This window comes from Chenopodium quinoa, unplaced genomic scaffold (genome assembly GCF_001683475.1).
Source record: "Chenopodium quinoa cultivar QQ74 unplaced genomic scaffold, ASM168347v1, whole genome shotgun sequence".
Lineage (NCBI taxonomy): Eukaryota > Viridiplantae > Streptophyta > Magnoliopsida > Caryophyllales > Amaranthaceae > Chenopodium > Chenopodium quinoa.
Window position 1 is genome coordinate 1,612,289 of NW_018744304.1, and position 10,427 is coordinate 1,622,715.

Below are 10,427 nucleotides of genomic sequence, written 5' to 3' on the forward strand. Positions count from 1 at the left end.
TCTAAGCTCAGAATCCGACATTTGAGTTCATAAAATCTCTATCGACTTATTTAATCCTCCAGATTAATTTTTCGCCTTGGTTCAGGTATATGATTGGGTGTGACCCAAAGGGTTTAGTCAAGAGCAAGCTATAATATTAATTATACATGAATATGACTGATCGGAAGCGGCCTCGAGCTATGCATTTCAATCACTTGACCTCACTAAATAATTAGTTTTCCTAATTAGTTCCAAACCCTATATCATAATAATACACTTGTTCGAAGGACACGATTCCCTTCACTTTGAGCATTTGGTCGGCCTGCTTCAACATTCCGTGAAGCTCCATGAGGGTTTTCTCCATGCTTTGCATTGTTATAGTTCATCTCCAACTGATCATAACCTTTATGCAGTGAGTGGAGAATAATGTAATAAATTGGCATCTCGTTCGAGTATCCCACATCAAGCCTCTCCATGTTCTCAAATAATCCAATTATTTTAAGGACATGAGGGCTGACGAGCTCTCTTTTCATGAGTTTGCTCTCAAGGATTTGCTGACGGGTCTCGAACCTTTTAGTCCTAGACTTCTCTAGAAGTTCATATATGATCTCAAAAGCCGTCATTCTCAGAAAATGTCTTTGGAAGTTCTGGAGACATTGTGGCTCGCATGACGCATTTGACATCCTGGTTGGCAACAATCCACCGGTTTAGGGCAGCCTGTGTGACATCCACATTTGGAGTGTCAGGCATTTTCATATCAAGGAAATTCTCCTTTTTTCATGCAAAATAACAATCCTCATATTCCTTTGCCAATGAAGGAAGTTGGGTCCACTCAACTTCTCTTTAGGGGAATTAAGCGGAGAGAAAACTGGTTGTTTTTTTGTGTTAGTTGTAGACATTGTGCTACAAATGAAAAGAATTGCAATGAATAAGCATTCATCAAAACTAATAATCTTGAAATTTAAAGCATACATGCAAATTTTCAAATTTATTTAGCGTTTTATCAACACATTTAAAGTTTGTCCCTTTTAGGCGAGAATAAAACGATTCCAAAGTCCCAAAAATCATTAAGTGACTAAGCGTGCTTTGGCTTGTCTTAACATTTATTATTTTAAGGTAAGTAATCTAATTGCTAATAGCTCTAAGCTATTCTTGGTTTGATAAATCGTCGCATCTAATGCTTTCTTGACGAATATCTCCTTTTCCACGACATATAAGGACTCCTTACTGATATCGTCGAGTTTAACCAAAACTAACGCGTATACCTAGTATACTTTACTTATTTAGGTAAGTAGTCATGCCTTGTTTTTGGCATAGTCCATTAGCTAGTCTCAAAGTTTCGGTAAGTGTCATTTTGGAATGACAATTTTCATCTCAATTTTATAGGGACTTAGGGTTTCTATGTTGGTTGTTTTAAGTGAAATAAATAAACATTCAACATTCGAAATCCTAAACATGCATCTAATATCAACTTATATAAATCTAGCATGACCCCTTGGATTGGATTCGTCTTCAAAGAATCACCATCTTCTTGACTTCACCATGAACCATGCAAGACTAGGAACTATAAGTAATCTAAATAATCTAAGTACAAAAATACTTAATGGCACGTAGTTCGTATTTAGATTTACAAAAATACATAACAGAACGTATTCCGTATTTACTATCCTAGTATGGCCATACTAGTTGCCTTTTTTAATAACTTGCATAAGAACATTCAAAATATTCCATACACCCATTCACTTCTAAAGTGAATGGCTCATGCATTTTTCCAAAACAATACGAGCAATAATTCATAAATTGCATCAAACAAGCACGCACTAGTTACTAACTTAGGTAGTTAATCCGATTAACATACCTAATTAAAACTAGTCAAGTGTTTATCCAATTATGTGAACTAACGTAATAACGATAAGTATAATTAAATCTTAACGAGCTCAAAATCAATTAATGAAGCTCCCACTAAATTCCACATCCAACTTAATTAAATTAATCTAATTAAATTTTAGTTATGCAATCGAGTCAATATTTGTTAGTTTTGCAAGTACGTGAAAAATCGAGGCCTAGCCTCGTTTCTAACAAAACCGCAAAATTGCTAAAAAAAACAAGCCAAGCACCTAGCTTCCAAGTCAAAGGCTAGGGGCTGCTAGGGTCTCTTAGCAAGCCTTGGCTGCACGAGCCTAGCAGTGCACTAAGGCAACCGCAAGCATTACAACTACACAGCATGCCTAGCATGCTTGTGTGCTACTGCCGGTGCTAGCACCGCGCTTTGTGCGCGCTAGTGCTTGCAGCAGATCATGTCGGCCGTAGTGCTCAGTGCTTCCAAGGTAGCCCAACAGATTTTGCTTGCGGGCTGGGTATTGCACATGCACACGAACACATGCCCCTTGCACTTATTGCTCGCACACACAAGCACTCCTCGGCAACAATATTCTTGCGGGTTGCGCGAGCAGCCCTTGCTGGCCGAGTGAGTTGCTCGAGGCTTCCAAGCTTCGATTTTGTGTGTACTTGTGTGAGTTTTAATTAATTCCAAATTGAATTTTTGGATCAATAGTTGACCAATTTTGAATTACTATCTAGTCTAACTTAATTAATCCAAGTTTAGTGCAAAAAACCAAAATTATTTTCAAGAACCATTCTTTAATAATTTTAGGTCATTTTGATGCAATCAAAATAAAATAAAAGGGCACACCACATAATTAAATTAACTCATCCAATAATTAAAATAATTATATTTTTTTGACAAAACTAGTTGAATAAATTAATCAACCATCGAATGAAAAATATTTTATCCAACAAATACTCATGCATATTTCAATATTTCAACCTTCCAATGAAGAATAATATTCAAGCATAAAAATGAACATTCATGATTTTAATCAATTTCTAAAATGATTAAAACTCTAAATATTTTCACTTTGGATTTTAGCAAGTCAAGATTCAACCAATAAACCATTAAAGATTCAATCTTTCACTATTTTAAGGGTTTGAAAATCACATTTAACATAAACTCATTCATTTCAAGCAATCTAATTGCAAGAATGAACAATTTCCATGTTTATGTATGTTTTAGAGTTATCCAAATTAAACAAGCAAATCATATCTAAAACATGCTTAATAAGAAAAATAATTGCAGTAGATTAATGCCATAATCAATCACATAATCCAACAATTGCATGTCATAATTAATCAGGGTTTAAAGATTTAAAAAATTCGTTTTAAACGAAAAACCCTTCGAAATACAAATTTTTGGGCAGATTTTGGCCTCTGGAAGCCAGTTTTTATCCACTTTGTAGGTAAAGGTTGATTTAGAACATCGATTCCACCCAAAAAACACTATTTTTGAGTCGAAATCTGGGTTCGTAGTCCTAAATCAACAATTAAACGATTTTATCTAATATAACCGAGATCCTAATCTAATTAGGTTGCTAATCCTGATTTTTAAATCCTTTTTAAATCACCTTAATTAATTTTTAGTTGTAAAAATTAAATGCGAGATGCTCGTGATACCGATGTTAGGTTTTATGATGCGTGAGTGTCGTGCGGAACCAAAACCTGCCCGGAACCGTATGCATAATTATTACAATTAAATAAATAAACATGCAATTAATACAACCCCAGATAAACACATAAAGAGGGAGAGAGAAAGAAAGGAAAGACATTCTTACCGTCCTACCATGCTTCACACGAATCCGAGCACGACCCCCGAAAAGCTCAAGACATGCACATCCACGTGCCCGAACACGGCTACTATCTCTTAGACGAGACCGAGCCAAAATTGGAGTTTTACAAACTTAAAGCTTTTTGCACGCTTTTTGGAGATGCCTTATTGAGTTCTACTCAAATTGTGTAAATTCCAAACTACCAAGGTTGGTATTTATGGGCGAAGCATTCCTAAAATCCTCAATCATCTTTCCGTGTGGGAGAAATGATAAAATGAGAAAATAAGAAATTAATTTAATTCTAAATTAAATTAAATAACATTAACAAACAAATAAACGACACTTGGCGCACAACCAAGGAGGGAGTAGGTAAGGACCACAAGGGAGGAGGATCATTTCCTCTCCCTTGCCCAACAAGCATACCTGCCCCTTACAACGTTCGGCTAGTTGGTATCCCCCAGCCTTGGGCTCCAAGGTACGCCACGCTGGCGGCCTAGCCCCTTGGCTAGGCCTACCAACCTTCCCCAGCCCAGCGCGCGGCTTTTTGGTGGGCAAGTGTGCCGATACGCGTACTGGCCTGCTAGAAAATCGGTAGCGTGCGCGATGGCGCGCACACGCAGCCTTGTGATGCTATCTATGCCCAACATCGTGTTCTAGGTTAGCTGCCATGCTGCGCGTATGACCAGCCGGCCTAGCTGCCATGTTTGCGGCATTGGCTACCTACCCTCGGCCTAGCCCCCGCATGCATAGCACCATCCTAAACCGATGCGGGGCTATGGCCAAGGTTTTGACCTTCGTGTTGTTTAAATTATTTTCTCATCTTCGTCGATTAGTGAAATCGGCGTGACGCTTGACACTCGGCTTCGACACTGTAAGCTTTGAATCCGACGTCTTAGTTTGTAAAATCCTTATCGACTCAATGAAACCTTTGGATTAATTCAACGCCTTTGTTTGATTATAAGATTGGGTGTGACCCGTAAGGTTCAGTCAAGAGCAAGTTGTAAGATTAATTAAACATTAATCTTACTGATCGGAAGTGGCCTCCAACATGGATTTCCGATCATTTGACTTTCCTGAGTAATTAGCTTTCTTATTTAATTCTGAACCCTCTATCGAAATAATACACTTGTTCGAAGGACACCATTCCTTTCACATAAAACCTTCAATCACCACTTGTTTGAGACAAATGTTGTACGGAATTTTTCGCGCTACATGTGGGTCATGTTTTTAAGCATAGCGGCGCTCCAAGGAAAAGAAGCTAGAGAAAAAGAGTCGCCAACATGTTTTAGGAACATGTAAACCGTTCACGGGTGTTCAGGGATAATGGTACGAATTTGACCAAGAGAAGCCAAACCTGCCGTAATTAGGCCTCTATTTGATTCTTATTAATATTCATGGGCGCTTTTCAATCAACATACATACATCAAGTTACCCCTAAACCTGTTTAATCTACGTTGGTTGGTTATTAATGCACAGTCAAATCTATTATTGGTGATCATGAAAGGAATGGTGTCCTTCCAAAAAGTTTATTATTCCGATAGATGGTTTAGAATTATTAGAAAGCTAATTCTTCAATAAGGCTAAGTGATCGGAATGCCTAGGTGGAGGCCGCTTCCGATCAGTAATATTAATGTATAATTAATATTACAGCTTAATCTTGACTGAACCCTTTGGGTCACACCTAATCAAGCAACCGATCCGAGGCGACCATTTAATCTGAAGGATTAGATGAGTCGTTAGAGTATTACGAACAAAGACGTCGGATTTCGAGCTTCAAGTGTTGAAATCGAGCGTCATAAGTCGAGTCGAATTTAGAATTCGACGAGACGAGAAATCAAAAAAGCGACAAGTTCGAGCTAAGTCGTAGCTTCGCATTCGCCTAGCCATGCGAGTGCTAGGCTTGCCTAGGCCACGCACCATGCCAAGCTTTCTAGCAGCGCTGGCTAGCTAGCTGGTGTGGCATAGCCAGCATCGCCGACACGTTAGGCGTGCTAGCATGCTAGTGCCTCGCACATAGTTGCACTGCCGCAAGCATCTCAAGGCAAGCAACACGAGAGTGCTTGCTGGGCCTTGCTACCACAAGCTTACAACGCATATCACACGCACAGCAGCCCGCAATGCGTGCTTCTGCTATGGGCTATGTATGCGTGCTTGCTAGCGAGCAGCACCAAGCAGCAGCATGCAAGCTGGCTGGGCTGTGCGTGTTAGCATAGTAGTACCTAGCACCACGCCACTCGCATAGCTGCAACACCCAAGACAAATAGGCAGCAGCAGCTAGCAGCCCGCAAGGTTGCGTAGCGTGCTAGCTGCGCATGTGCATGGGTAGGCTGGCCAGCAGCCCAGCCTTGGAGCTAGGCGCCAGCTGGTAGCCTTGACAACGAAGGCAGGCTGCTAGCCAGCCAAGTGGCTTGGTGATGCCGGTTTTGTGTGGGGACTGATTTCATGGGCTTGCTCAATGAGCAAGGGGATTTGGTCGCCCCCCCCCCCCCCTTGAGTGGTCCTCACCTACTCTTGTCCTCGGTGTTTGGATATGTGTTTCGGTTTAGTATTAACTAGTTCCTAGCTCACGTGAATGAACTAGGTTATTTAGGTATGACTAGACTTGAACACTCACTCTACTAGCCACGAGAAATAGTTCACCCCGAACACTCCGAGTGAAGCTCACAAACTCGAGTCCACGAGTTCAAGCTAACTTGAGTCCACAAGTTAAAATAAAGAAGATACTCAAAGTATTTCTAAAATTGTTGTAGTTTTATTTAAAGTTGGATGATTACAATTAGAATAAAACTTCCTTTTATAGGCTTAGGAAGTTACTTACAATAAGAAACTAAGTAGACTTTAATTAATTAAACTTGCTAAGTAGTACATAAAAACCCGTCAAAATGATCAGTCTTCCACCTGTAACGGCCCCTTGAAAGCTGCTGCCAATTGAAGACTTCAACCAGGCACAAAAACTTAATGTTTTGCTACAATTAATAAGCAGCGGTTTTTAAGTAGAACCGCTGCAATGCATTGAATAGGCAGCAGTTCTGGCGGAAACCGCTGCTAATTCCCCTGCTTTCCCAGTTCAGCACTTGCGGTTACACCCTTTTATTACAGCTTTTAACTTAGCTATTTATCTACTAATAAACTTAAATTTAAACATAAAAATAAGTAGCAATAACATGCAATTAAGCTAAGAGAGTTACACTCCCAAAGTGGCGTCCAAAGAGGTGTGTAACACCCCTTTAAATGCTCATAAAAACCGAATGTAACCTCCCCTTGATTCTCTTGTCTTGGCTGCCTTCTAAAAAGAAAGTATCCAAGAAGATTCTTTCCCCAAAGTAAGGAAAGAATCCAAGGCATCCAATCAAGCATACTCCCCATCCTAATCATCAATCCAAGTGAAGCATGACTTGTATAATGACGAAGCAATATCAAAGCCCATGCGTGGCACTTCGTCTAACTTGGACCCATGAATGAACAAGCCTTGAACTAAAAGAACTTGACTTTGCTGGACTTTAGACCGTGGCATTAGACCCTTCGAACCATTAGACTCATTAGGTTGTAACGAGTCTTGATCAAGATCCAATTCCGGATCAGTTGGACGCTACGAAACCCAACAGATCACTGTAACTAAAATCATATTAAGCTTAAATCAAATTATTAATTATCTTATTAGGCATGATTTCAAGTACAATTCCCTTTAACCCTACGAGAAAGGGGGGGTGATCAATAGCAATAAATCATGAATAATCAAGCAACATATGATTAATATAACAATCATCATCATAAATACATCATCAAAACATCGTTATTAGTAAGATTCTAGGCATGCTACTAAACAGATTAATAACAATTCCTAGCATGTCACTAATAACATGATACTAGGAATAAACATAACATTGTAAACATGATTTTTACTCTAAAAATCAAAAGGTTGATAAAAAGGATAAATGAATTACTCACTTAGATGCCTCAACCTTCTTGCTACTAAAACAATACACACGTTAGTAAACTTCAACAAGGTTAAATCAGCATGGGTCATTCACTTTTGAAGTAAGGATGAATTGAATAGATATTCTAATGCAGGTTTTTACAAAATGGCAACTAGTGGGGCTCGACTAGGATAGTAAATACGGACTGCGTTCCGTTTTGTATTTTTGTAAATTTTTGTACTTAAATTATTTAGATTAGTCCAAGCTTTTCTAATAGTTTCATAATTGGTGGTGATGTCTCGAAGATGGCGTTTCTAAGAATACAAAGCCAAGAAGATGCAATGAAGGCCCTTGAATATTTGAAGATTCAAGTTTCAAGGGGTCATGCTAGTTGCCAAATGCATCTTGATTTATGCCTTATATATACTTTGCTTATATATACTGCAATATTAGATGCATGTTTAGGACTTCTAATTTTGAATGATTAATTTAGTTCACTTAAATCAACCAACATAGAAACCCTAAGTCCCAAAGAATATTGAGTCAAAATTATCATTCCAAGTTGACACTTACGGAACTAATGAGAATAGAAATGGGCTATGTCAAAGCAAGGCGTTACTACTTTCCTATGGAAGTAAGGTATGTTGATGGGTTTGCTATAGCAAGGCATCATATACACGTTTTTTGTTAAACTCAACGCTATCAATAAGGAGTCCTTAGATGTCGTGGCAAAGGAGATAATCGTCAAGGAAGCATTGGATGTGAATATTTATCGAACCAAGAATAGCTTGGAGCTATTAGAAATTAGATTGCTTACCTTAAAATATTAAGTGTTAAGATAAGCCAAAGCATGCTTAATCACTTATTGATTTTCGGGATCTTGGAATCGTTTTATTCTCGCCTAATTGGGACAAATTTATAAATGTGTGAATAGAACGTTATTAAGATAATTGAAATTGCTAGTTTGCATGTATTTCAATGCTTATTATGTTATCTTGATAAATGGTTATACTTTGCATTTATATTTGTAGAATTCTAAATCAAATTACAATGTTTCAAACGATTGGTAAAAGGAAATCTTTTGAGAATGGTTCTCAAGGAAAGAAGAGGCATTGCTAAAATACAACTTCTCATGAATGACTTTTATGGCTAAGTCCGAAAGGACGGTTGGACATCGTGTATTCAAAATACTAGATAGTTTTGATAAGCATGAAATACTGAGTTAAAAACTCAATTTGTCAAAGAATGACAACCAACATATATTTTCTCTTCATACACTAATGAGTAGGACTCATTGATGTAGTAATTCAAGTACGAATTAATAGATGGAACTTTGTTTTACAGCGCATTAATGATTAATTATGCCTAACAAAGTATAAAAGTCAAAACACTTAAAGAGGAGGTTCTTAAAGTTATGAGATGATGTATGATAAGAAATATAGGAAACAAGGAACAAAGAAAAGGATTTTGAGATTTCAATTCTACTTAAGAGTTCATGTTATCGTAGTTAAACTTAGCAAGTTATCTTCACAAGTATTAGATACTGCTTGAGAGTTCCACTTTCCAAGTGACCTTAAAACAAATGAAGTTAAGATAAGTTATTGACTTACATGCTTGGAATGAAGCAAGTAGGTGCTACATCAGCTGTAAGGTCATCTGCTTTGTTTAAAGACCTTCAAAGCTAAAGATGGAACAAATATGGTTATTGTGTTCCATAATCAGCAATCATTCTGTTTACACACCGAAAGACTCATATTCAAAGTAAAAGAACAATAGTTGTTGGTTTTATTTGAATGGCATGGTTGTTTAAGCCATGAGTCAAGATGATTGATTATAAAAAAAACATTTCCCTAACATAAACTCACAAAGTTCAAGTCATGGACATGATTTGTGTTCCGTCTATATTTAGCAATGTCACATCAACAAGAACATACACAAGGCTCTATTAGATAAACTCTTGAAAGTTGATCGATTCAAAATCGTTCTAAGGCAAGGAAGTCTTACTTGTTGAAACTGACAAAGAAAGGAGTTATTGAGCTTAGTATAGATAATTGACTTCGAAAGCTAAAGAGAATTCCATTACTTCAACGTTTTCACAAGAATTTGAAAGATTATGGCTATAATCATCAAATGTGAACAAACTGGATCTTGAATAGCTCAAAAGTTCAGTGAAGTATAGAATCAACTTGGAAAGATATTAAAACGTCTAGATCGAGCGATGTTTGCTTGAGCCAAAAGTGATCATCTCAAGGTTTTGAAATTGGAATTTCATAATCAGCTCCACAAAGAATATGGTATATCTTGACGGAGACCTCAAAGTCATTTGGAAATGACTCGAATGATTATGAATCACATCCCTTTCCAATAACGTTCTTAGAGATATGCATAAATAACTAGTGTTACACTAAACAAAATTGTCGAAGCTAAGAAAAGACATCATATTTAGTTATGGATAGAAATAGTTTCTAGCGTCTTTTGAAGTATATGTCTAGGGCTCTTAACCTCAGTGGGAGCTCATTGGCTTAGTGGGAGCTAAGTGGCACAATAAGGGCTAAAGTAGCTAAAGTGGGAGCTACTTGTTTGTTTCACAAAGAACTTTTACCCAAAGACATTATACATATCTCTTTGTAAGCATTCAAGTGAGACAACAGGCATTACTTCCACAACCTAATTGAGAACATAGTATTTGTTGCTCCAAGTGGTGTCTTTCTAGAAAGTAAAACATTTCCAAAATGACAAGTGGGAGGAAAATGAACTCGATGACCGTCGAGATTAGCAACAAACTAGAACTGAGAATCTCGAAAGACTTTAGAAGGGCTTCATGAGAATGATTGGTCAAGAACACTCAAAGGACTTTTACAAAGTCCCT